At 42.4% G+C, this 27661-nt stretch overlaps 1 protein-coding gene and 1 long non-coding RNA gene across 2 annotated transcripts in view; one reads left to right on the top strand and one right to left on the bottom strand.

Moving 5' to 3' along the window:
- The window catches only part of aff2 (AF4/FMR2 family, member 2), a 223691-nt gene that overhangs the window by 179335 nt on the left and 16695 nt on the right, over positions 1 to 27661 (bottom strand). The window lies entirely within an intron of this gene.
- LOC147337557 (uncharacterized) lies at positions 13588 to 14415 on the top strand. The gene is made up of 3 exons (XR_015124837.1): positions 13588 to 13931; positions 14018 to 14138; positions 14270 to 14415. It is a non-coding gene; the product is annotated as an uncharacterized LOC147337557 (long non-coding RNA).

The following is a 27661-nucleotide window of genomic DNA, read 5'->3' as shown; positions in this document are numbered from 1 at the left end:
TTATACTATAAACATTTAAAAGTATGTTTCCCCTATGTTCAAATAGCATTGCCATAACAGAGTGAACCTTTTTTTTCAAGCTCTGAAAACACTGACATGATATGATCTTAGTGATACTGCTGGCTGTGTATAAATGTTTAATTACACATCCGAGTTACATGTTCTGGACACCTGAAAATTGTAATTTTAATATTCTCTCACCTTTAAGCTCCACTGTCATCGCCATAACAACAAATGCAGTCTTTGAGCTGGCTAGATGCTAACTCTTTCTGCTGTTTCACGATGGATTAAAGCAGTTAATACTGAAGGAAAATTATAAAGGCGTAGAACATCAACACAAAACAAATGAAGCTGAAAGAAGCCCATGCAGCATTAGCTGTAGTATTGCTCCATACAGCTTAGAGGTACTGCAGAGCAGCATCATAATTCACTGTGGTTCCATCTCATATTTTACTCTCATATGCACTGCATGTTCAGTGTATACAGTACTGTGCAAAAGACTTGATGCAATCATCATCATCACTTTGGTGTTGCAAAAACATAATTTTTTTCCCCTGTAAAACTGGTTTATCTTTGGACTCTTTCATAGATTCATTTAAATTGGGAACAAATTATGTGTTTTTTTTCGACAGGCTGCTATTGGAGACACAACAGTGGTTCATCCCTTGACCTAGTTGCCTCTTTTACGCTTCAGCGATTCATAGATCAGTGCTAAGTGACTTAGCTCCCCAACAAACTCAAACTGTTCCTTTGAAAATGGTCAGGTACAAAAAGAAAGAAAGAAAGAAAGAAAGTAAGTCGGGCTCCTTGAACCAAAGTACAAAACACTGAGACGAGGTTTGAGACATTTGCACTGTATATAAAACAATGTTGAAAGGTATTTTCTGCTTATATTATGTTAATGTACTGTTTAAAGGCAATTCCAGATTAAGTACTGTTTATCTGTACCCTGCCACTGCCGACCTCCCAATTTCCCTCAGATCACCATGCACACAAATCAATAACTCAATACTTAAGTATGTTTACATAGTCAAGTATTAAAACTAATTATTAAAAAGTATTTAAGCAATCAGTTTGATATCAGTGCTAGTGGTGACAGCTGAGCAGTGTTTACGTAGCCTCGTCAGCAATTTTGATTTCCCACCTGATGCGTGCTGCACCTGAATCTGCCAAACAGACCTGATGTGATGTGCAACATTCACACTTATCATATGCAAATAAATTAAATGCAATGTAAGATTAATATAGTTTGCAGTTGACATACACAGGGCTGTTAGTACCACAGCAGGCCAAATTGAATCAGTGTAGCAATATAAGCAGTCCATGCATCACTGCAATGGGGAAAAAAGTATAGGGCTCAACAGAGCGGCAGGACTAGAGTCATTTCAATGACACAAAATAAAAGAAATGACCTTTCTGGGAACTTTTATTTATTTATTTTATCCACTACACCACAGAGTGTAATTTATAGAGAAAGTGCAGAGACATTTCAAACACAAAAACCCCGGTGAAGCGCACAGACCAGCGACGCTGACCAGGCAGCTGCTGGGAGTCTAATACAGACAGCTGTCAGGGATCTTCTGTGAACACGTTAATCTGCAGGTGTATGGAAATTTTTTGTCATTTATCTTATCCCCGATGGCTCTACCTTCAGCAGGTATGAACTTCTTTAAGAGGCTACAGTACAAAGCTGGTGGCTTCATGAACCCACTTCAGTGTGCTTACGGCTAAGACAGGCGCAGGTGACACAGGTATCACCCCCACTCATTCACTCAAATAAAAGCCGGGCCAGGCTGCCGTTTGTTGACTTCTCAAGTGGTGGAAGTCCATTGTGCCTACAGCTCTTAGGCTGAATGTAAACCCTCTGCTGATCCAGTGGATTCAGTCTTTTCTAACAGCGGGTCAGATTCAATGGGCACTTTACACACTGTATCGCTATCACATCTGTCACTACAGAAAAACCCTCAGGGTTCTGTACTATCATCGCCTCTGTTTACTTTGCATACAGATGACTGCAGGAGCACAGAGCCCGATATGTCGTCTGAAAGACTGTGATGACAGCGTAATCCTGAACGCATTTAAGAGGCTCCTGAGTGCCAGTGGTGCTTTGGCTTCCTGGTGGAAAAGCAATCACCTCAATCTCAAAGTGTCTAAAACAAAAGGCACGGTTATTGAGTTCCTGCGTAACCTTACACTCCCATCGAATTTGACAGTGGAAAGCAAGATGATTCAGCAGATATATGTATGAGTACTTGAGCTGTGTAACTGTCTACGGGCTCTACTTTTAAGAGCAATGATGAACAGATGCTCTTAAAATGCCAAAAGAGACTCTTCTTGAGAAAATGAAGATGTCTGTTATTGCAAAAGTCTCTGCCACAGGCCTTTTACAGATGTTTTAACTGAGTTAATGTTGAGGTTTGAGATCATAGCCTGGTTTGGATCTGTGTCTGAGCCCCAAACAGGGCTGTTAGTGGAAAAACCATCATCCAAGATCTGCCCAGCTTCACAATGATTTACATGAAATGGCTCTTTGGAAAGTCTGAACAATACCTGCAGACTCAGACCACATGCTTCACATTAGGTTTAAACTAGAGCCAGCGGGGCATGATTTTTAGAACTAATGCTGCAACAGGGCCTGGCAGAGTCCCTCACAATCTCACATCCTCTGTTAACAGACACAGGACACTATATGCTGGACACCTTGACCCATCAAAGGTTGTCCTGCTGCTTGTCCTTGTTCCTTACACCTGAGGTGTGTAAGGAAAACTCAAGAACTATAAGCCCATTTATTAATAGCCTACAACATGTTTGCTATATTTAAGTTCATTGTTACCTACAAAGGAATTTCCCAACTTAAGAAAAATTATATCTTATCTCTATCTTATTTGTTTAGGTTTAGGCAAAGAAAAAAAGGTTGCATTTAAGATTCAGTTAAAAAAATGAAACTATCCAGTCTTTAAGTCATTAGCCGTTTCCAGGTCCAAACTCTGTTTCAGGTCCCAAAGTCAAACAAACACCGAGAGTTAAAAACTGTCTAAAATCTTTCATCTTAATAAAATGATCAGCGTTGCTGCTTTACCAGGTGTAACAATTAAGTTTAACATCCAGGCATCCATGAAAACAGAATTTATTAAATTCAACGGAGTTAGAGGTTAGCAGGAAGTTAGCTCGCTAGCTTCCACCTAAGCATGATATAGCATGTTCTGACTGAGAGATTTCTGAAACGAATTCAAACGTACAGCTCCGCTATCACTTCCAACATAAATGAAGACAGAAAACTAAACAGCAGTGATGTTTGTAGGGTTACTGAAGTTGGACTAGCTGGTATATAATGATGTGCTACGTGATTGCTAGCGACACAGCTATGTTAGCTTAATATAAACACAGTGAAGCTGGAGGATGAACGCTAACCTTTTTCCACTCAATAAAAATTCATAGGAGGGTTCCTGATGGTTAGGAACGAATGCAATCACATGGCAGGATGCTGTAAAAGGACCAAACTTCAGTCAGGAGAACAACTGAGATAATCCATCCACAATACGAGGTTAGTCATTAATAAATCAAATCAAATCAAATCAAATCACTTTTATTGTCACATCACATGTGCAGGTACATTGGTACAGCACATGTGAGTGAAATTCTTGTGTGCATGCTTCACAAGCAACAGAGTTGTGCAAAATACAATAATGTAAACAAGCAAAACACAAGAATGGCTACATCTGAAACTAATAAATATATGTACAATATATAATAGTATATGCATTTCTGGATGTGTATACTAAATATTTTTCTACGTGTGTGTGTGTACACATTTTACAAATTAAATAGAGTAAACAATAAATAAAATATATAAAAATATACAGAGTTGAGACATGTGCAAAACAGTGGCATTACTGTACAGTATGGAGTGCATAATGTTAAAGTTCCAGTAGTGAAGCTGAGGTGTCTATGACGTGTTCATCAGTCTGATGGCCTGATGGAAGAAGCTGTCTCTCAGTCTGCTGGTTCGGGACCGGATGCTGCAGAACCTCCTTCCTGATGGAAGTAGTCTGAACAGTTTATGGCTGGGGTGACTGGAGTCCTTGATGATCCTCCCCGCTTTCCTCAGGCACCGCTTCCTGTAGATGTCTTGGAGGGAGGGAAGCTCACCTCCAATTATCCGTTCAGAGCACCGCACTACTCGCTGGAGAGCTTTGCAGTTGTAGGCGGTGCTGTTGCCATACCAGGTGGTGATGCATCCAGTGAGGATGCTCTCAATGGCACAGTGATAGAAGGTCCTGAGGATGCGGGGGCTCATGCCGAATCTTTTCAGTCTCCTGAGAAAGAAGAGGCGCTGCTGCGCCTTCTTCACTGTTTTGTTTGTGTGTACTGACCACGTAAGATCCTCAGCCAGATGTACACCAAGGAACCGGAAGCTGCTCACTCTCTCCACAGCAGCGCCGTTGATGGTGATGGGGGTGTGTACTTCTCTGCACCTCCGGAAGTCCACTATCAACTCCTTTGTCTTTGCGACGTTGAGGGTGAGATGGTTGTCTTGACACCAGTGGGTCAGGGCGCTGACCTCCTCCCTGTAAGCCATCTCATCACCATTGGTGATAAGACCCACCACTGTAGTGTCGTCCGCAAACTTCACAATGATGTTGGAGCTGTTAGTGGCTGTGCAGTCGTAGGTGTAGAGTGAGTACAGGAGAGGGCTCAGTACACACCCCTGTGGAGCACCAGTGTTCAGTGTGACGGGGGATGAGGTGATGCTGCCCAGTCTGACCACCTGGCGTCTGTCAGACAGGAAGCTAAGGATCCAGCTGCAGAGGGAGCTGCTCAGTCCTAGATCCTGCAGTTTCCTGTCCAGCTTCGAGGGAACGATGGTATTGAATGCTGAGCTGTAATCTACAAACAGCATTCTCACATAGGTGTCTCTCTTCTGCAGGTGTGACAGGGCAGTATGTAGTGTCAGGGCTATGGCATCATCAGTGGACCTGTTGTGGCGGTATGCAAACTGTAGAGGGTCCAGTGAGTCGGGTAGTGCAGAGCAGATGAAGTCCCTGACCAGCTTCTCGAAGCATTTGCTTACGATGGGGGTCAGGGCTACAGGTCGCCAGTCGTTCAATGAGGAGATGGTGGAGGATTTGGGTACAGGGACGACGGTGGCCATTTTGAAGCAGGCTGGGACTACAGACAGAGAGAGGGAAAGGTTGAAGATGTGCGTGAACACTCCAGCCAGCTGAGCCGCGCATGACTTGAGGACGTGGCCGGGAATCCCGTCCGGACCAGTAGCTTTGCGTGCGTTCACCTTCCTGAAGCACTTCCGCACATCCTCCTCAGACACAGCGTGCGCACTGACGTCATCCGCGGTGCGCACACTGTCCGATCTCATGGTGTTCGCTGTGTCGAATCTAGCGTAGAATACGTTTAGATCCTCACACAGAGAAGCCGTGGTCTGCGGTGTGCTGGTTTTCCCTCTAAAGTCTGTGATCGTGTTTAGTCCCTGCCACATACTCCGAGGGTTGTCAAACTGTTGCTCCACCCTGTCCCTGTACTCACGTTTGGCTGCTTTGATCGTCTTCCGGAGTTGGTAATGTGCGTGTTTGTAGTCCGATGTGTTCGCGGAGGCAAAGGCGGTGCTCCGTGCCGCCAGTGCCGCGCGAACATCTCCGTTAATCCAGGGTTTTTGATTTGGGAAGGATTTAACTGTTCTGGATGGGACGACATCTTCCACGCATTTCCTGATAAATCCGCAGACTGAGTCTGTGTATTCATCAATGTCCCTAGCAGCCACGTGAAACATTTCCCAGTCCGCGTGATCAAAACAGTCCCGCAGCGCAGACTCCGATTGGTCCGTCCAACAGTGCACCGCCCTCCGGGTTGGAGCTTCCTGTTTCAGCTTCTGCCTGTAGGCGGGCAGGAGCAGGATGGAGCGGTGATCTGATTGGCCGAATGGGGCGCGGGTGGAGGGCTTTGTACGCATCCCGGAAAGAGGTGTAGCAGTGGTCGAGTAGCCGGTCTCCACGAGTGTTAAAATGGATGTGTTGGTGGAGTTTGGGTGAGACTTTCTTCAGGTTTCCCTTATTAAAGTCTCCGGCTGTGATAAACGCCGCCTCTGGGTGTGCAGTTTCCTCGCTGCTGATCGCGCTGTACAGTTCCCTGAGTGCTCGGTCAGTGTCGGCTTGTGGGGGAATGTAAACAGCCGTAATAATCACTGCTGTAAATTCCCTCGGTAGCCAGAATGGCCGGCACTTAATCATCAGGTACTCCAGGTCCGGTGAGCAGAAGGATTTGACCGGGTGCACGTTCGCATAATCACACCAGCTGTTGTTGATCATGAAACATACACCACCACCTCTGCTTTTCCCAGTAAGATCCTGTGACCTGTCCGCGCGATGCACGGAGAACCCCGGTAGTTGTATTGCGGAGTCCGGTACCTTGTCCGATAGCCAGGTTTCTGTGAGGCAGATCACGCAGCAGTCCCACATCTCTCGCTGGAATGAGATCCGTGCCCGAAGCTCGCACAGCTTGTTCTCCAGAGACTGCACATTAGCCAGTAATAAACTGGGTAACGGTGGTCTGTTAGTGCGCCGTCTCAGTCGAACCAGAACGCCAGATCTTCTCCCTCTGCGTCGGCGTTTGCGGCCTCCAGGGCCAGAGAACAAAGGCGTCTCAGGTGAGATGAATGGGGGGTCTGGGAACGGAGCGTCCGTGTTGCAAAACTTGAACTCCGGAAAGTTATAAGAAAGACCGTCTTTTATGTCCAGTAAGGTTTGTCGGTCGTACACAAGGAGACATGTGCTACTCGCGAAAAAATGAAGGAAAAGTAAAATTAAACACAGAAAAAAGCTGTTGCTTGGGGGAGCGCGCGACGAGGCTGCCATACTCGGCGCCATCTTGTAAATCAAACTGCTGCATGGGCTGTGCTGTAGTTAAAAACTGAGCTTTAAAATGAACAGTGGTAATAAAAACCGACAGTGATCACTGACTGTTTTTAGGGGCTTGTTTAGATTAAATAGAACAAGATACAAAACATTAAAACATGTTAAAAACACAACAGCCTTAATAAACACAGAGTAGTTTGGATCCAGAAGCAGGCAATAAAAGATCATGGTTTGGATTCAAATATGGTTGCCCCAAGTTCAAAACTCACTTTTTTGTAGTTGTGCCTGTAATGAAAACAAGACTATTTGTTTCCATGTACACAAAAAAAAACCATTGCTTGACGTGACTGTTTCAGGTCTGCCACAAGACTGAGCTGGCCATTATCAAGTTGATGCAGCGTAGTCACATCTACGTACAATAAAGCTACTGTTTATACACCTTTGTCTCTGCATCAGTCTGTCACCGTCTTATCTGCAGACTTTACTGCTGCCTCCATGAGCTCATGGAAGCAAAGTAGAACTATTAAGTCGGTAGAGTTTTCTGTTGGAGAGACCTATTGCTACAATAGAGACTACAGTCTCTTTAATTAGTTAACTACTATGTCTAAAAAATATAAGCAGTACAAATACAGTAGCCATGCCAATAGCATTAAATAGCTTCAATTATCTAAGCCTGTTGTAGTGTACTGTGCCTCAGTATGAAGCTCAAAATGTGTTTTATTGACCTGAAGAAAAAGGCATTAAGCAATAGTGTCATTAAAAAACGCCTAACAATAAAGAAAAATGTGACTATGAGCTGCGCTGAGGGCATGTGACTCATCCCATCAAAAACATTTAAATGATAAATCTCAGGGGGTAAGCATCCATTTTTTATCTCCTTTTGTTTTGTTTTCTTCGCCTGTCTGCCGTACCTGTGGGCCCCGGGAAAAGGGCCTGACAGGACAGCCGTTGTTTTCTAGGTCAGCTCTTCCTGCATGGCAGACCATCAAGGCCACCCACGTACCTGGTCGCTACACTGGGGATATGATGTCTTAAGAAGCTTTGTTCTTCAACAGATTCAGACAGACAAGGACTTTGTGTTCTGTCAGTGTGAAAACGTCAGACAGGACCTGGAATCTGTTTTCCGTTGTTATCCCTTCACAGGCACAGGCTGGCTCGTGGTGATGTGGCGTTACACACTGACACAGTGAGGTCTGGGATATATATAAAAAAAATCCACTAGTCTAGAGTCAGGCTGAGGGATCACTTTGTCAATACAGTGGCCAGACGCTGGGATACTGCTACAAGGAGGGCATTGTCAAGGAATAACCTACTTGACAATCCATTCAGACATAGTTACAAGGGAAGCTCTTGAACTTTAAGGAATAACTAAACCATATGAAAAATGGTTTAGCATACCTCCGTTTGCTTTCTTTCAAAAAAAGACAAAGATCGATACAATTGCTGTGGTATTTAAGTTTCACTTTCAGACACTGGGCAAAACAGCGGAACTACGAAAAATCATTAAGTAGTTTACAACTGAACGCATTCAAGCTGGCAACGACATGCAGTGCGTTCGTAACAATAACAGTTAACTGCGATAAATTGACAAACTCTGTTGCCATCTATATACACACAAATTCACATTACACAGAAATTCATTCAGTCCAGTAAGAACTTCATAGTTGCTGTAGGACTCATGTTACTGCAGCATGACACAGGGCTTTGGTAACATTGCTTTTATACAGGATTATATAACCAGAATGGAACCACCTGAGTCAAGTCTGCTGAGACTGACTCAGTTTGATTGTAATGATCTGCTATCTTTTCATTTATGACAAGAGTCAGTGTAGCTGATTAATCTAGCTTCACTCTAGCTTTAGATTTAATGTAAAAATGTAACATTGGCATCAACATTCTGATCTTCACTTAAGAAAGAGAGAAAATAGTTGCAATGTCTTTCTAATAGGACATTAATGAGTGTTGTAGCGGTGTAAATGAACACATAGTCTGATTCTATTTTTAACATCTCTTGGGCCAGGCAGCAGGTAACTCATCAGGTCTCGCCCAAGGACACTTTGACATGCAGACAGGAGGAGCAGGGGATCAGGCCGCCAACCCTGCGATTATTGCTCGACCTGCTCTATCACCTGAGCCGCAGGGCACAGCCGCCCCAAATAAATGTCACTCAGACAAGCCAGTCAACAAGTGAGCTGGAAAGAAGCAAGTATTCCGCATATCTCAGGGGTTACCGAGGGGCTACGAAGCTGCAGTGAATCAGGCAGATGCTAAACAACAGCGCTGGCCTTTTCAAGGAGCTGGCTATGAGTCGAGGCTTCTGAAGGAGCAACACTGACAACATGTATTTTTTATTTATTGTGGATTTAGCACCAATTACACCAAATGAAGCTTCATGTTAATATATATAGCACTCTACTTTTTTTAGGGATCTACTTACAACTTCTAAAAATCTGCAAAGACAAAAAAGACAAAAAAAAATCAGAAAGCAAATCCAGCTGCAGTCTCGCCAGAGCGCTTTGTAACATTATAGAAATCCCCTTTAGTCTCTAGAAATAGGAAAGTCGAACATTATCTCTGACTAAAATAACTAAAGCATGATATTGTGAAATAAATTAGGAAAATATTACAAATCCCCGTGAAGCCAAAAGACTTCAGTCTGAAGGATTTACTCAGATAACATGGTGATTATACTCAGAGAACGAGAGCAATAGAAGAAGAAAACCTGAGAGAAACATATTAAGACGGTGGAATGAAAAAAAGAGTCAACGAAGATAAAGAGCAAAGGAAGGAGGATTGAATTAGCAGCGTACGGAGGGACAGTGGGAATTATGTGTTTATGTGCGAGACCTATTGGGAGGAGGTCTTGGCATTAGGCTTTGTGTTTATCTGTTATTTACAGTAACATTAACAATTTGACCTGGTTTACTTCTTTCTATCTTTTGCGGTTCCAGCCCTGCGGGGTCTGCGACTATTGTTTTTCTTTTTGCTCAGGTTTATTATTTTTATTATTCTCCATCTGCTGTTTCACAGCCTCCCCCTGAGAACCTGTAAACTTGTGTATAACAACATATCTAATGATGTGCAAATGCTTCATAACAACAGTGCTTCTGTTTGCCTAATGGTGGCGCTAAAAATAATATCCAGCACCAGCACCATAAACAGCCGTTGCTGTTAACTCCTTACATACTAATTTACTGTATTTCATTTTGTGCTAATGTCTGAAAATGAAGTGCCAAAGATTACCAAGCTGTTACCAAACAGACACAGGAACTGTCGATGGACTGTAGTAAAACTATAGCTGGACTATTGATTTTAATTTGTGGCAGCATTTCAGAAATCTACAGTCTTTGTTTTAGTCTAAGAGATGATGAGGTTTCTCTTTCTTTATTAACACGGGAAACACGAGATTCAACCCTCATCCACACACAATAGTAATAAAACTAGAACACTGAATCCTAAGACCACAAATCGACTGAACGTTACCCACGCCAGTGTTCTCCAAACTTGCTTTGCTTGTGGCAACTTAAAATAAAGCAAAAACGACCTGAGAGGCTTTTTTACAGGCTTTGGAGGGAATATTTCCACCAGCAGAAGGAACTTAAGCGCACCTCGTGACAATACAATCAATGTTCCCCCTAATTTTTCATGTGTCTGAGCGAACACACAAACTCCCTGAGCGGTCCCTTGGATCACTGTGAGCGACATCAGACGTGTGCACTGTGGTCACGCCAGCATCCATCCAAGTTACATGTTTATTAAAATAATCAAATTACAGCGTTTACATTTATGTTAGACTACTTTTAATTAACTGCTTTAGCCCACTTACAATGAAAATTTAAAAAAATCTAGTCATTGGCCTGTGTAGCATGTTAACACTATTGAAAGTAAAAATAACTTGAACTCCAATTTTGAAAACACAACTTTCTTTTTTTTCCCTTTTTTTTATAAAGCTCTGACTTGTATTATGAGTCTGTGGTCTGAGAGAGAGTCCTGTCAGCAAAATATAGTATATAATGACCAATGTTGGGCAATTAATTATATAGTTACTTCTTCAAAAAAGTAACTCACTTTGGCAAACAACAACGTTTTTTGCAGCTATTTTTTTTTAATGCAGCCAAGGCGTTTTTAAATAAACATTTCAAACTATTTACAGAACAATCAGCTGTTCTGCATCAAATCTGATGCCAGACAAATTATTTGTGCCACTCCAAAAAATAATTTCTGTCCTCTATGAGATAAAGGAGAACAACAGCCTGATACCTGCAGGCCTGACAACAGGAGATGCATCACTCCTGTAACACCTGTAACATTCAGCAGTCGCCTCATTGTTCTGATACACACAACAAAACTATCCGGTTGTTCAGTCTGACGTCACTAGCCGTGTCTGGACCTAAACTCCGCTGCAGGTCCATATATCAAACGATCACTATGGCATTACTGAGAGTTGAAAAACTGTCTAAAGTCTTTCATCTTTAATAAAATGATCAGCGTTCTGCTCTACCAGGTGTAACAATTGAGTTTAACATCCAGGCATCCATGAAAACAGAATTTATGACATTTAACGGAGTTAGAAGTTAGCAGGGAGTTAGCTCGCTAGCTTCTATCTAAATACAATATAGCATGTCCTGACTGCGGGGTTTTGGAAACAAATTAAAACGTACAGCTCTGCTATCACTTCCAGCATAAATGAAGACAGAAAACTAAAAAGCAGTGACGTTTGTAGCGTTACTGAAGTTGGGCTAGCTGGTATATAATGATGTGCTACGTGACCGCTAGCGACACAGCTATGTTAGCATAATATAAACAGGCTAACTTTTTTTCTACTCGATAAAAGTTAACGTGAGTGTTCTCGGTGGTCAGGAACAAATGTAATCGCATGGCAGGATGCTTGTAAAAGGACCAAACTTCAGCCAGGAGAACAACTGAGATAATCCATCCACAATACGAGGTTAGTCATTCATATACTGCTGCATGGGCTGGGCTGTAGTTACATCCTAAGGTTTTAAAAACTGAGCTTAAATAAATGATTAGCGGTAATAAAAGCCGAGGGAGGTCAACAGTGATCACTGAATGTTTTAGGAGCTTTTTGAGATCAAATAGAAGAAAATACATAACATTAAACATGTTAACAACACAAAAGCCATATTAAACGCAGACTACTTTAGGCCCGGAAGTAGGATTCGTCACGTCATCACTGAACAATCGGATTGACTACACTACACACTAACTACACAAGATTTGCGCTAAACGTCGCAAATCTCTCACATCTCAAAACACCGCCGTCACTCCTAAAACTTCCCCCCGTTTCTTAACAACTAGATGCCACGTTGCCATATCATTTTTTGATTGGTCAACATGGTACATTTTTTGGACGAATAGGAAAGGGACAGGGGGTGGGGTTTGTTTTTGCTCACAGGCGGAGAGCACTTTTGAGCCTTTTTTACAGTTTCTTAGATATTTTTATCATAACTCTGGTTTACATGGCCGGTCAACACAATTTAAAAACTGGTACAAAGTCCACAGTTTTTCCGTTAATTGTTCCGTCTGTCCTGCTCACATCTCCAATGGTTGTACACGTTGTCATTAACGTGGCTTCACTTGCTAGCTAAAACACCGGTGTCGGCACATAAGGACGCTGTCATAGCCTGACAACGACGTTGATTAGCTGCGTATATACGAATGAGAATCGCATCATTGGCTGGACTATGAGATAAGGTGGCATCGTTCTAATCCCATACGGGAGCAGCCAGTCACTTACTGACTAACACTGCAAAACAGAATTGTTAAAGTTTTCATTTTAATTTAAATTCAGGTTAAATTTTTTTTGTGCGCAACGCAGATTTTCTGTGCACAGAGACCGTGCCAGCAGTGCGCAATTGCGCACGTGCGCAGTTTAGAGGGAACATTGAATACAATATATAAAACAATTTAATATTCTGCAAACATAAACATGGTCTGCATGGCTCTTGAACTCTGATGGACAGATTTGCAGTGAGATGCTACTTAGATTGTAGGCAAATAATATGCAGATGTTTGTCTTGCTCCACTGGTATGAGGACACAGTGTTGCTGTTGCAGGCTGGTGGAGATGCAAACTAGCTGCACAGTTTCCTGGATCCTGAACACAACCTGACCTGCTTTTAATAACAAACTGCTTAGCAGATCACTGCCTGCCATAGTACACTCAATTCTGCCTGAGATAAGATAAGATAGGTGTGAAAAAAAGGTGTGAGCAACAAAGCGTTTACAAAAACAGAACCTATCCAAATATGTAAAAACAAGCTTTTAAATTCTGCAGAGTTAGTCTTTTTTACATGGAAGTCTATGGGACTGACCCACATTTGAAGCCAGCCTCAAGTGGGCATTAGAAGAACTGCAGTTTTTTGGCACTTCTGTGTTGACTTTATTTTTAGACATAGACATTAGAGCTGGGTATTTAACTGGTATCCATAGACAGTGTAAAACATGGACGTAGCTTCCAGCTCAGAAAAATGAAATTTAGCGGAAGGCCTCTGTGACAAAGTGGAGAAGCAGTTGTAATTCTCTCCATTTGTCCCATATGTGTTTACCTTTTTTTTGCACATTGTACACATTATTCTGTTTCTATGTATTTGCTATGATTTGCTATTTGTCAAGTAACATTGCTTCACTCACTATCCCGGGTTTGTTTGTGTAAGCGTTTTGTAGTGATGGGACGTTCTGTATCGAGGCTTCGGAGCGTGTGTCGAGTAATGGAGGGGGCGTTTCCGCGAAGCGCGTATCGAGGCTTGCTTCATTTATGGGAGGAGCTGAAAATGATGACGTCCGAAGCCTCGCTGCCCGGCTGTACCACGTGACTGGTTCATGAAGTGGTTCGAACTTTGCCGCGAGATATGACAGCGATATAAACCCCTCAGACTTCATTCAAAAATGTGGGTGTTTGATGGAGAGTTGCGGTTAGTGAGAGTTTGGAGACCGTTTGGAGGTTTATGAGAGTGAGGAAAGTCAGGAGAGAATGGAGCCAGCTAAGAAGAGGAGGATGTCCTCCCCTGTGTGGGAACATTTTGATCTTATTCCTCCCAACAAGGTATGTAAATTTCTACAGAAGATGTATTTTCATGATACTGATGGTGCAATACAATTTATGTTGAGCTGTCTTGACTTTTGTACAAGGTGAAGTGTTTTCTATGTGCCAGGGAGCTGGGATATAACAACAACAACACCTTATCCATGCTTAGGCACTACAGAGCTTTGCATGAGAATAAGGGGGACACCGATTGTGGAGCAAGACCAGGTGAGCCATCAAATGCAATGATAATATAGGATGCAGTAATGTTACTAAATGATATAACAATATTATACAACTGTTATAAGTTACGTATGTGATATTTATATTTGTGCTTTATCTTTATTGTCTTTCCTCAGGAGAACAATCTCAAATAGATGAAGACCTGGTCAGCATGGTGATTGAGGACTCCCAGCCATTTAGCATTGTGGAGGACAAAGGATTCAAAAGATTTGTTAAATCATTAAATCCTAGCTATGTTCTCCCCACTAAAAAGGTCATAAAAGCAGTGAAAATTTTTACAGAATAAAATGTGAACAGGCAGTGTGTAGCTGTCCATACCTCAACGTTACAAAAGCACAACCACTGTCCACACCCCAACCACACCTCACCTCACAGTAAATGATCATTTCCATTTCAAGCATTTCCAAATAATCATTTCCCATACTGCCACTATAAATATACACAGTATACTGCCATCACTACAATATACATGTTTTACACACTCCTTTTGTTGTTGACATTTACAGGCTGTGTGCAAAATGCCACACTCTTCAAATTCATGCCAGCTATTATTTTTACGTCCAGTAGGTGTCCTGCTAGAGCAAATGAAGCTTCATGAAGCTTCGCGTTGGGGTGAACCAATTGGATGAAAAGCTTCAGTGCTTCATGGGGCTTCATCTGCCCATCACTAGCGTTTTGTTGCCGGCAAATCAAACATTCTGCAAATTAAGACAAATACTAAGTTATGTTTCTTTATACTTTATTATGTTACAGATTAAGTCATTTGTTCATACTTACTCTGTTTGTCTTTTCAGTCTTCATGAGTGTCAGGTGTGGGGAAACGCCCGCTTGGCATTTCCTCATTTTAAAGTCCTGATCATGTCACACATGACATCATCAGGTCAAACCATGTGGAGGGGTTTCTTTTTCCAGAGAGATGCTTCCTTTTGTTTGTGTTAATGTTTAAAGGGATTTGTTGAATGTTTTTCCTTTTGTTAATACTGCCATTTAGTTGTGTAAATGTGCATATTAGAAGTGTGTAGAGGTTTTGTGTTTTTAGATAACCTGAGTAGAGTTTTAGATCCCTCAGTTGAGTGAGTGGTACTGGCTGGGCAATTGGAGGGAAATTGATGGCCCTATTTAAAGCCAGTCTCTACCAGATGCAGGAGAGAGGAGAGGTGAGCTGTGTCACCAGAGCCATGTTATGTTGAGTTTTGTTAAATGAATTGATTTGGGGAAAGTTTTGTTAAGTTATACATTAAATTAAGTTCACTGCAAATAAATTGCTCACCTTGGAAACCCAAAATGTCTGCATAGTCTGCTTCCCTACCACCTTCCTTGACGTTCGAGTGTGACTACCTCACAAATGGTGGCAGCAGTGGCTCCAGGCCAGTAGGTAGCAGCAATGCAGAAAGGGGCCAGACCAAAAAAGCACCAAGTGCCAATGGACTCTGCAAGTGAGGAGCCTCCAGTGCTCAATCAGCTAGAGGAAGCAGAGCAAGAGCAAGGTACTGAACTGCATAACCTTGCTGAACTTTCAAACCTCCTGCGTGGTTTTATGAGGCAACAAAGCGACAGAGAGGCCCAATGGGAACTGGAGAAGCAGCGGCAGGAAGATCGCTGGCGGAAAATTCAGCACCAGTTCACTCAGCTCCAGCAGGAAGTGCAATCAGAACGTCGAGAGCATCAGCTGTTGGTGGAAGGTGCAACAGCAGATTCAGAGACACGTTTGAGGCCTACTGCGGAGCATCCAGCAATGCCTCAGTTACAATCTAACGTCATGGAGGCCGCAACAGCATCTCAGTTTGCCTCCTTAACAAGACCACCAGTTTGGAAAGGGCCTAAAATGCAGCCTTATAATGAGGACGAAGACATTGAGCATTACCTAACAACCTTTGAGAGGATCGCAAGCGGGTGCCAGTGGCCACACGAGGATTGGGCATTACATCTTGCTCCACTTCTCACTGGTAAGGCACGAGCTGCTTTTGTAGCCATGGACATTGATGAGATTATAGACTATGTAAAGGTGAAGAAAGCTGTTCTTGAAAAGTTTGAAATATGTGCAGAGACTTACAGACTCCGATTTCGCTCCACTACGTTGGGCGATGGCGAGACACCTAAAGAGTTAAGGACACGCTTGAAAGAACTGTATGATAAGTGGATAGTTCCAAGAGAAAAGTCCAAAGATGAAATAGGTGACGTCATTGTTTTAGAGCAGTTCCTGAGAGTTCTCAATCCCGAACTGCGCACGTGGATAAAGGAGCATAACCCAACCACGTCTAAGCAAGCAGCAGAGCTGGCTGATGCTTTTCTTGCAGCCCGTCGGCCACTAAAGAACTATGCAAGTCCCAAACAATTAGCCCCTGTAATAGCAGGTAGGACAGAGAGTGGTAACAGTCAAAAAACTAGGAATTTCAGGCAGGGCCCCCATAATTCCACTAGTAGTCGGGCTAGGGAAATCAAGCAACGTGGGCCTTTAGTGTGTCACTCCTGTGGTCAAACAGGTCACTTTAGGGCAGATTGTCCAAGTCAGACTGTCAGTAACACATATATGTGCTTTTCTTCAAGGGGTGTCGAAGATGAAGTTGAGTCTTCAGCGCCCTCTTCTCAGCATGAGCGCACCACATGCGTTTTTATTGAGGAAAAGCCATGTGTGGCTCTTCTGGATTCAGGAAGCAGCCGTACCTTGGTTAGGCAGGAATGTCTTCCTAGGGATGCTACATTTTGTGGCAAGGTAAAAGTTTGGTGTGTTCACGGTAATGATGTGGATTACCCAATTGCCAACATTAATATTCAGATTGACGGCAAGCTGTATTTACTTTCCGTGGGAGTTATGAGTAAACTGCCATATCAGGTTGTGTTGGGCCGTGATCTTCCCATTTTGCGAGATCTGATAGCCAGGGGAGAGGAAATCAACCCAAGTGTTACAGCTGAGTCTATGGTAGCAGTCACCAGGTCAAAATATAAGCATCACGCGGAAGAAGGTTTAGGTTGGGGTGAATTTCCTTTCGCTAACAGTGATGTTACTGATTTTGAAGGATTAAGTCAGGGTCGCATAAGAAAGAGCAGAGCCCAGAGACGACAGGCTAAGCTGAGGGGGACAAAGTTCACTGAACCAGTTCCAGTGCCACAATGTGATGAATTACTAGTCGTACCTGATGAAATGGCTCAGCTTCAAAGAGAGGATCCATCTCTAGCTCCCCTGTTTTTAAAGAGTGTCACAAACGCAACAGAGGTCACTGAGAGAGGCAGAGAGCTATTTTTCCTAAAGGGCGAGCTATTATATCGCCGTAGTAGGGTTGGAGACCAGTTGGTTGTGCCTAAGAGTTTAAGATCCACAGTACTGCAGTTAGCTCACTCAGTCCCTTGGGCAGGACACCTGGGTCAAGCCAAAACCTTCTCTCGTATGTCAACTAGATTTTACTGGCCACAGCAGTTTACGGACACTGTGCAGTTTTGCAAGTCTTGTCCCGAGTGTCAGTTAACAGCACCCGGAAGGAAAGGTGACAGGGCTCCCCTGATCCCTATGCCAGTCATAGACACCCCGTTCTCTCGTGTTGCGATGGACATCATAGGCCCATTAGAGAGGAGCAGTGCAGGGCACAGGTATATTTTGGTAGTGTGTGACTATGCTACAAGATATCCCGAGGCTTTCCCCTTAAAAAAGGTTAAAGCTCGTCAGATTGCCAACTGCTTAATACAAATGTTCTCGAGGGTAGGCATCCCAAAAGAAATCATTACTGATCAAGGGTCCAACTTTACATCTAACTTCATGAGAGAAGTCTATAGATTGCTGGGGATCAAAGGTATTAAGACAACTCCCTACCACCCACAAACAGATGGCCTTGTTGAACGTTTCAACAAAACCCTTAAAGCTATGTTGAGGAAGTTTGTGAAAGATACAGGAGCGGATTGGGACCAGTGGCTTCCTTTCTTGCTCTTTGCCTACAGAGAGGTACCTCAAGCTTCCACAGGGTTTTCTCCTTTCCAGCTCTTGTATGGCCACGCTGTCCGGGGTCCCCTTGATGTGTTGAAAGAAGCTTGGGAGGCTCCAAATCCCAGAAAACAATGCAATGTTCTTTCATATGTACTGAAAATGAGAGATAAGCTTGAGGAGCTCCAAGAGCTGGCCAATACTCATCTGGTTGGTGTCCAACAACGTCAGAAGCAGAGTTATGACAAAGCAGCTCGTAGGAGGATTTTTCAAGAGGGACAAAAGGTTTTGCTGCTTCTTCCATCATCTGAGAACAGTCTCCTTGCCAAGTGGCAGGGACCGTATGTGATCAGTAGGAAAGTGGGTCCAGTTACCTATGAACTGTACATGCCTGAGCGTCGCAAGAAGCATCAGATATTTCATGTCAATTTGTTGAAAGAATGGTGTGATCGGCCAGCATCTTCACTAGAGTGTTGGGCTCGTGCCGTGGTCGAAGAGGAGGAACCACGGGAGCTGTTCTTTCCTTCTCCAGCAGGTCAACAACTAGTTCCTGATGTGAGTCATCTTACTTCCAAACAACAGACAGAGGTGAAAGCAATTATGCCTGCTGATCTTTTTAGCACTAAACCAGGTTGCACCAATCTCATCCAACATGAGATACGTCTCCACTGTCCCAATCAAAAACCTATTAGGGACACCACCTCACGGGTTCCTGCGAAGCTGATGCCAGCATTAAAACAAGAGGTGGAAGACATGCTTGACATGGGGGTCATTGAGCCATCTAGAGGTGAGTGGTGTAGTCCAGTGGTTCTAGTGCCGAAGAAAAATGACCCTAAACAGAGATTTTGTGTGGATTTCTCTAAACTCAATGCTGTTTCTGCTTTTGATGCTTATCCGATGCCAAGAGTAGAGGAACTGATTGAGCGTTTGGGGAACGCTAAGTATCTTATGACATTAGACCTTTGCAAGGGCTACTGGCAAGTACCTTTGACTGAGTCTTCGAAAGATTTGACAACTTTTAGAGTTCCCAGTGGACTTTATCGCTTCAGAACAATGCCTTTTGGTCTGCACGGTGCACCAGCCACATTTCAGAGGTTGGTGGACGAGGTTTTGAGAGGTGCAGATGGGTATGCTGCAGCATACATTGATGACATTGTGGTGTTTAGCGAGACCTGGGAGGATCATGTTCAGCATCTTTCTGATGTCTTTCAACGGATTAAGAGAGCCGGGCTTGTCATAAATGCACACAAATGTCACATTGCTAAGTCTGAGGTGGAGTACTTGGGTTACGTCATCGGGGGTGGGGTCATCCGCCCTCAGGTGTCAAAGATTGAAGCCCTGAGTGCCTACCCACCTCCTACGACCAAACGGAAAGTGAAATCGTTTTTGGGTCTGGCGGGGTGGTATCGCCGCTTCATTCCCAACTTCTCTGCTAGAGCAGCAGTCCTTAGTGACCTTACTCGCAAATCTAGCCCCACAAAGGTTAAATGGACTGCCGAGTGTGATGCAGCTTTTGTTGATCTTAAAAACTGTTTGTGTAGTGAACCTGTTTTGCAGTGCCCGGATTTTACCCGGCCATTCACTTTGCAGACGGACGCTTCCGGAGAAGGACTTGGAGCAGTGTTGCTGCAGGGTGAGGGTGAGGATAAACGACCAGTGGTGTATATAAGCCGTAAGCTCTTTCCTAGGGAAATGAAATATTCCACTATTGAGAAAGAGGCACTGGCAATAAAATGGTCTCTGGATACATTGAAGTACTATCTAATGGGTGATGAGTTTGTTTTGGAAACTGACCATCGTGCATTACAATGGATGAACAGAATGAAAGACTCTAATGCCAGAATCACTAGATGGTATCTGTCCCTACAGCCATTTCGCTTCAGGATCCAGTATAGACCAGGGCACAAGAATGTGGTGGCCGATTTTCTGTCCCGTTCCATGGAGGAGTGAGTGCCTTAAGGGGGGGGGAGTGTGACAAAGTGGAGAAGCAGTTGTAATTCTCTCCATTTGTCCCATATGTGTTTACCTTTTTTTTGCACATTGTACACATTATTCTGTTTCTATGTATTTGCTATGATTTGCTATTTGTCAAGTAACATTGCTTCACTCACTATCCCGGGTTTGTTTGTGTAAGCGTTTTGTTGCCGGCAAATCAAACATTCTGCAAATTAAGACAAATACTAAGTTATGTTTCTTTATACTTTATTATGTTACAGATTAAGTCATTTGTTCATACTTACTCTGTTTGTCTTTTCAGTCTTCATGAGTGTCAGGTGTGGGGAAACGCCCGCTTGGCATTTCCTCATTTTAAAGTCCTGATCATGTCACACATGACATCATCAGGTCAAACCATGTGGAGGGGTTTCTTTTTCCAGAGAGATGCTTCCTTTTGTTTGTGTTAATGTTTAAAGGGATTTGTTGAATGTTTTTCCTTTTGTTAATACTGCCATTTAGTTGTGTAAATGTGCATATTAGAAGTGTGTAGAGGTTTTGTGTTTTTAGATAACCTGAGTAGAGTTTTAGATCCCTCAGTTGAGTGAGTGGTACTGGCTGGGCAATTGGAGGGAAATTGATGGCCCTATTTAAAGCCAGTCTCTACCAGATGCAGGAGAGAGGAGAGGTGAGCTGTGTCACCAGAGCCATGTTATGTTGAGTTTTGTTAAATGAATTGATTTGGGGAAAGTTTTGTTAAGTTATACATTAAATTAAGTTCACTGCAAATAAATTGCTCACCTTGGAAACCCAAAATGTCTGCATAGTCTGCTTCCCTACCACCTTCCTTGACGTTCGAGTCTGACTACCTCACAGCCTCCAGCTGGTAATAGTTGTGGTCGCAAAAAGATTTCTGGTCCGTCAGACTTTTATGGGAAAACAGCTTTCTGACTTGACTGCTGCAAACACTTTCCTGATGAGTTAATGGGCTCAGTCACTTGTTCTGTATCAAACTGAATGGAAAAGTAAGCTTTGTAAATCTTGAGTGTCTGTAGTATAAAACTATGCATTCATTAGCTAATGAGGTTTCAATCACGAATCGTCAACCAGTGAGTGTCCGACTTCGCGTGCACTTTCTTGTCACATCCATTGTTTTGCAGCATAGCTAATCTCAAGGTTTAAAAGGGGGATTTCAGTCAGTGGGTATCTATGTCCCTTGTTTATATCCTGTATTCCAGCATCACACAAAAAAATAAATAAAACAGGTGCAGGCCGTGCACAACAGTTATAGATTAAGAATTCCAACCTGTATAATTTATTCAGCGATTTAAATGATTTCGATTGATTTTGTTCTGTAATCTTTTTGTCAGTAGGAAAGCGTAACCACCAAATATCAAGCTTATCTCGGAAGACTGAGTTTAAAGATCTATAAATGGTTTTCCAACAAGGGGAAAATGAAAACATTGAAACAGCAAACATTAAAAAACTTCCTCCCTCTAGTCCAATCATCTTTTGAATAGCAAAATAAAAGCTACATGAGAGGAAAGTAATGATGAGAGCACATCAAAGAGATGATCTGAAAGGCAAACGTTGAAACAGCAGTGAAGAGATGCGGGATTATGGACAACAGTAAACACAAACAGTATGACCAACTGAGTGTATATTTGTATATGTGCTCAAGGATAAAGCAAGTGAATCTCTGTTGGATACGAGCATCCAATGCATGTATATTGTGATGCTTCATCTGTCTCTCTCTCTCTCTTTGCCTTGTCGCGTGAGTGAGGTCGTGAGGCTCAGAGGGGACAAGGACCGGGAGTAAGGAACTGCTCACGCACTCTCCAAAATGCATCAGGGTCTAATTCCCGGCAGCTAAAAGATGTCCTGAGGCTACTTTTAAAAATCGTGCTGATAAATCAAGCTTCAGCTGACTTCATCAGTCATCATTTGTGTGTGTGTCGCACTTAATGAAACTAAAACAAGGCAGACCATCAATTACACAAAACAACACCTCAGGATCGATATGCATTTAGACAGCCTGTGCGTGGTTAGAGATGTGCACGCGCGGACACCCATAATGCAAATGCACACACGAGCTCTAGTAGAAGACACACACACACACACACACACACACACACACACACACACACACACACACACACACACACACACACACACACACACTTAGCCTATTGATTGAGCTCCCTGTTAGCCATTTTCTCCACTGGCTGTATGGGCAAACTGAAGGGTTACAGCTTGCAGTCTGTTCCCACTAAACCACTGTCATCTATCTACAGGTTAATGAGGCTCAACCAAGGTTATTTTTTTTCTCTCATCTTTACTGTGCTTAGCAGCAGCGTCAGAATTACACACATAATAAAAAATATCCAAGAGATGGTAGAACTACATGTAACTAATGTTTATTTGTGATACAAATCTGGGTATACACCGTTAGACAACTGCAAAATAAAATAAAAACATGATTAAGACACAGTATACATATTGGATGTACTGAGATATTCCTGTTGCACGACTTGCAGACACTGAGTGAGCGCTCTAAAAGATTAATTAGCAAAAATACATAAACAATCTACGTGTTTCGTGGGCGATCGTGGCTCAGGAGTTGGCAGGTCGTTTTGTAATCGGAAGGTTGCCGGTTCGAGCCCCGGCTCAGACAGTCTCGGTCGTTGTGTCCTTGGGCAAGACACTTCAACTGTTGCCTGCTGTGGTGGTGGTCAGAGGGCCCAGTGGCGCCAGTGTCCGGCAGCCTCGCCTCTGTCAGTGCGCCCCAGGGTGGCTGTGGCTACAATGTAGCTGCCATCACCAGTATGTGAATGTGTGGATGACTGAATGTAGTGTAAAGTGCTTTGGGTCCTTAGGGACTAAGTAAAGCGCTATACAAATACAGGCCATTTAGCATTCTCATTAGAATTTACTGCTGCATGTGTTCCCACTGTAGGAAACTCGGTTTCTTTCGTAGTCACAATATGCAAGAAAAGTCTTTGCCTGCTACAAGATTCATCAGATATTACTGCTGATCAAATAGATGAAACTGAGAATTAAATATGCACCATCCTCTCTATAGACTGTATATAAACGATAGAAACAACCACGACGTCACCCACTGGTTAGCAATCATTTCTGTTCTGCTTCTTTGCTTCTGCTTGAACTTTGCTGATCAGACAGTTTTTAATCAGCATGAAATAAACTGAGTGAATAAAGACCATGAACTCAGCAGGAAACTGTTTACACAGGTTAACAAAGAAAGCAATAGTCCCACAGATTTCTATAGGACCTTTCTGCATCTACAGTTATCGCCATCTGGTGCTTTTAGACAGAATGCAGGCTTAAAGCACTTCCACATTGGCTCATTTTTCCAACTGGGAAGCTACATCCATCTCTCTTACTGCCTGTGAGGGTAAAGCATACTCTGCTTTATCTTCTTTTTTTACTGTAATGTGTGATTGATACTTCTGTGTATATTTTAAATCCTCTACTTGTGCGGGTTGTGCCTGCATTGCATTATGCATTTTCAGTAGATCACGCTATTTGGAGTTTCTCACTTCGAGTTGATCCAGTACTACTGAAGGAGAGTGGACATTATGTTACGGCATAAATTGCGGCATAGGGTTGGGGTCACGACGTCTACATTTAATGCATAAGAATAAGTAGCAGAGACGATAACTTACACATTGGAGATCATCATTGATAAGACTTGACAAGTTACTGACACCATAAACTCATTAGGAAAGCTCATAGAGCAATGGAGCTGAAGAACTGTTTCCCTGAGAGATTCATTTTGGATCTATAGTTGTCCCTGCTGGCTATTAGGAACAAAACGCAGACACATTTGTTTTAATCATCTGTGTCCATCATTTATATACAGTTCATAGTCCTATCTCTTGATCTAGATTGAACCATGTGACATAAAGTTTCTATAGCTGTAATAGCTATTATTGGTGTCACAAATGTGGCTTTGAACATGATAGCTTTGATTTTATGCTGAGCAAGCGTATCGACCGAAACAGCAGAATGTAAAAAAAAAAATCCAAAAATCCATGGGATGGGTGTAATGGTACCAGTACCAATGGTACTGGTGAGAAGACATATGGTTGAGGAAGTCTGCTTTGACGATATGAGATGAAATTGAATTAGATAACAGATACATAGATGAATACTGTATTGATCCCACAAGGGAAATCACTGCGTTACAGCAGCAGGATAAAGAATAAAAATAGTTCAGCCTACAAAAAATAAACCCTGTTGTTAAAGTCAACTTGGCACAGGTGGATAGTAAGAGCCTTACCCTGTGAGGAAAATGTTTGTAACTGTGATAAAAATAAATGCATTCATAAATATTATGTACATTATAAATTATAAGAAATAGCGACAAAAAGGTATAATAAAGAAATATGTGTGTGGAATTTCTTTTATTTTTTATTTTTTTTTCCTGGACCCATTTTGTGCTGTTAAATTTCTTTAAAAACTCTCATCTCCGTCTGAATGTTTTCCTGTACCCTTTCCTGACATGTCATATTTCCACTTCATTTAGCTGAGTTAATTAGAGCGGCCAACCTGACTTTTGCTGGCACAAAAAGCGTTACGCAACACAGCGGCAGTCCAGTTCACGACCGCAGACAAAACAAATGCGACCCTGCATGGCTTCATTCGAACTTATTGTCTTGGCAGAAACATTCAGATTTAGCTCGGGGTGAAATCGACGACAAACGCAAACAAGTCTGCCGTACAGATGAAATTACTTTTCATACCACTGTTCGCTGTGCTTGAAAAGCAGGGGAAATTTCTATTGAAGGGGTGTGTGGGCATATTTGGAAGTGCTGAAAAAGGAAGAAAAAAAATCAGGAACAGCAAATGTTACATGAAGTCTGCTGTAAGATGTGCCCCATGTCAAATGTACAAAACAAATGAGCTGTTTCTTTCTTTTCAAGCATAGATGCAGCACCTTCAGAGCAGCTCTGCTGAGGAGGAGATGTTACAGGGCAACACGGAAAGTAAATGCTAATGGCTATCACACAGACACCCTGTGAACCCAGCATGGGAGCCTGCCAAGGACTCCTAAACCGCAGCTTGAAAACCACTAGGGTTACACACACACAGCGCAGGCATACCGAGACACGACGCTGAAGCAAAGGAAGCTCAGAGCAAATGAGATACACAAGCTCACACCTTCACACAGAAAATGGATCTCTGAGTCCTGCTGGCTTTCAGACAGACAATTTGTCTGTCTGCAGATAATGGAGCCTCAGAAGTGAGGATGAGGAGCCATCCTGAAATTCATATATTAAAAAAAGAGAGAGCGAGACTGAAGAAGATGCGTGACGAAGAAAAAGTCAGAATGAAATAGGAGAGCGCAAAAGAAGACATCTGGACGGAGTAATAGAGATAGGAGCGACTCAGACAGAGAGGGGGCATGTTAATTAGGGACTAGGTTGATAACAAATGTATTAGTGGGCCTCTGAGGGAAGGCATATGGAGAGGCAAGGAGAGGAAGCGGGGTGAGAGAGATAGGAAAAGGTTAACAGAAAGAGGAAAGAGAGGGGAGACACCAAAGAGAAAGGCACAGAGAGACGCAGGATAATTATGAATTAGTTGATAAAGAGGTAATAAATGTCCTGAAGGGGAGCAGGAGTGACAGAGGACACAGAAGCGCAATGAAGGAGAAAATGAAGACTGGGATCCGTTTGATAATAAACTTTGAGCGCTGAATGAAAAGTTATTACCTCGCTTATTTATTAAGTTTGATGGATAACACTTCCTGCTGGGAAATAAGCAGAGGGGTGCCCTTTGGAACGCCTTGATGGCATTCTTCACTAAAACAGAAGCACCTAGCACCACAACTCAATGGCCACAGCACAGCAGAGCCTCATGGGAGCATTTTCCTACCTATTTCACTCAGTTAAATATTATGTCCTTGCAAATATTTTGATATTAAACCAGATTTGCTTGGTCATCCATTCAGTTCAAAAAGAGCTCGAAAGTGAAAGTCCCCGTGCCTGTGACATTTCTCAGCCGCATGGTTCGTGTCCTTCATGAAAGTCAAGTTTTTCTATGGTGTGCTTTTATTACTGAGAACATGACAAAGCAAAAAAGAACCTAGCTCATGGGAGGAAGAAGAATAGAATTTATGCTTCACACAGAGACATCGTTCCCAGACCTCTCATTCTTAACCATCAAATCTTATCTCACTGAACACACTGGTGAACGTATTACTGATATACACTCTACAGGCTTTATATTGCCTACAATGGCAGTATAGAGGAACTAATTTTATGCATCGTGAGAGTCCAGAGCCCTGCACATATAAACTCACCATGCAACGTATCGTGAGAAAGAATTTACATCTAGATAAAGATAAATGTTAAAAATTAGTTTTAAGAAAAAGAGAGTCCTGTACATGTAGCAGGCAATGTGTGTGTATGTATAAGTTGTCAATCAAATGTCAGTGTAATAAACAAACAGACATCTTCTTTTTCATTGCAGTAATATGAACGGATTTTCCTGGTTTCTAAAAGAGGGTGTGTCACCAGGGTCACCCTCTGACTGTCTGCAATCTGATACATGCTTCCTGCAAATATCCACAAGTTCTCTTATTATTGAGGTTTGTTTAAAGATTGCACACTTTAAGGTACAATATGTAATTTTTGAGGTTATTTAATAGAAGAAAAAGATTGTTGTACTCATAAATAAACACAGATTATTGTGTTAAATTAATTAAATCTTCCAACAAATTGATGCATTTTCATAAACATAATCTATTAAAAATACACAAGAGGAGACGTTTGTGGAAGCGGCCATATTGAATAAATGGACACTGGTGTTCCACTTAATTTTATTGATGTGGCGAGAGACTGGCCACATACATAATTTCAAATTGTTTCAAATTATTTATGACGATTTAACATTTGTACATACATTTTTTCATCGTCTATTTCTCATTATGTTTTTCTCCACCACTGCTCTTTCCTCCCTTCACCCTCGCTGCAGGAAGGAGCGCTTTCGCAGATCATTCATCCCAACAGCAGTTAGACTCTATAACGCCTCAATCACGATGTCATAAGTCACTGGACACTGTGAACATCCACGGTCACCACTTCATGCATAATGGACCTTCCATGTGTATGGACATGTGTAGGTATATATGTATGTATATGTATAGATATGTATATTTAGTGTGTACATGTGTGTGTGTGTACATGTGTATACATAGGAATAGTGGTGGTACAATAGTTATGTCAAGCTATATAGTTTATGTCTTGCATATTTTCAACCATATCCATAATCACATACTGTGTATGCTACCATTGTATATAGTGTATTATCTTACTTTTTTTTTTTTTTTTCATTGATTGTACTTATTTGTATTTTTGTATTTCCTTGTGATATCTGTACCTGAGCTGAGGTAACGCAAAAATTTCCCTGTCGTGGGATCAATAAAGTCTTATCTTATCTTATCTTATTTCCCCTCATCCTCTTCCTCCTCATCTCAGGCCTGAACTGGAGTCAGGGCTCTAACATCAAAACGTGCATAAACATACTAATTTATACCTGGTATTGTAACAATTGCTTACTGTTAACTGATTAGACATGTGACATCTGTCTGGATAGCTGAAAACAGGTAGACTAAACAACAACTGGTTATATGCTA

Source organism: Aulonocara sp. 'chitande type north' Nkhata Bay, linkage group LG2 (assembly GCF_057382095.1).
Source record: "Aulonocara sp. 'chitande type north' Nkhata Bay isolate Kocher_YH1m ecotype deep benthic linkage group LG2, A_spYH_male_GT1.1, whole genome shotgun sequence".
NCBI lineage: Eukaryota > Metazoa > Chordata > Actinopteri > Cichliformes > Cichlidae > Aulonocara > Aulonocara sp. 'chitande type north' Nkhata Bay.
This window is presented reverse-complemented; position numbering and strand designations above follow the sequence as displayed.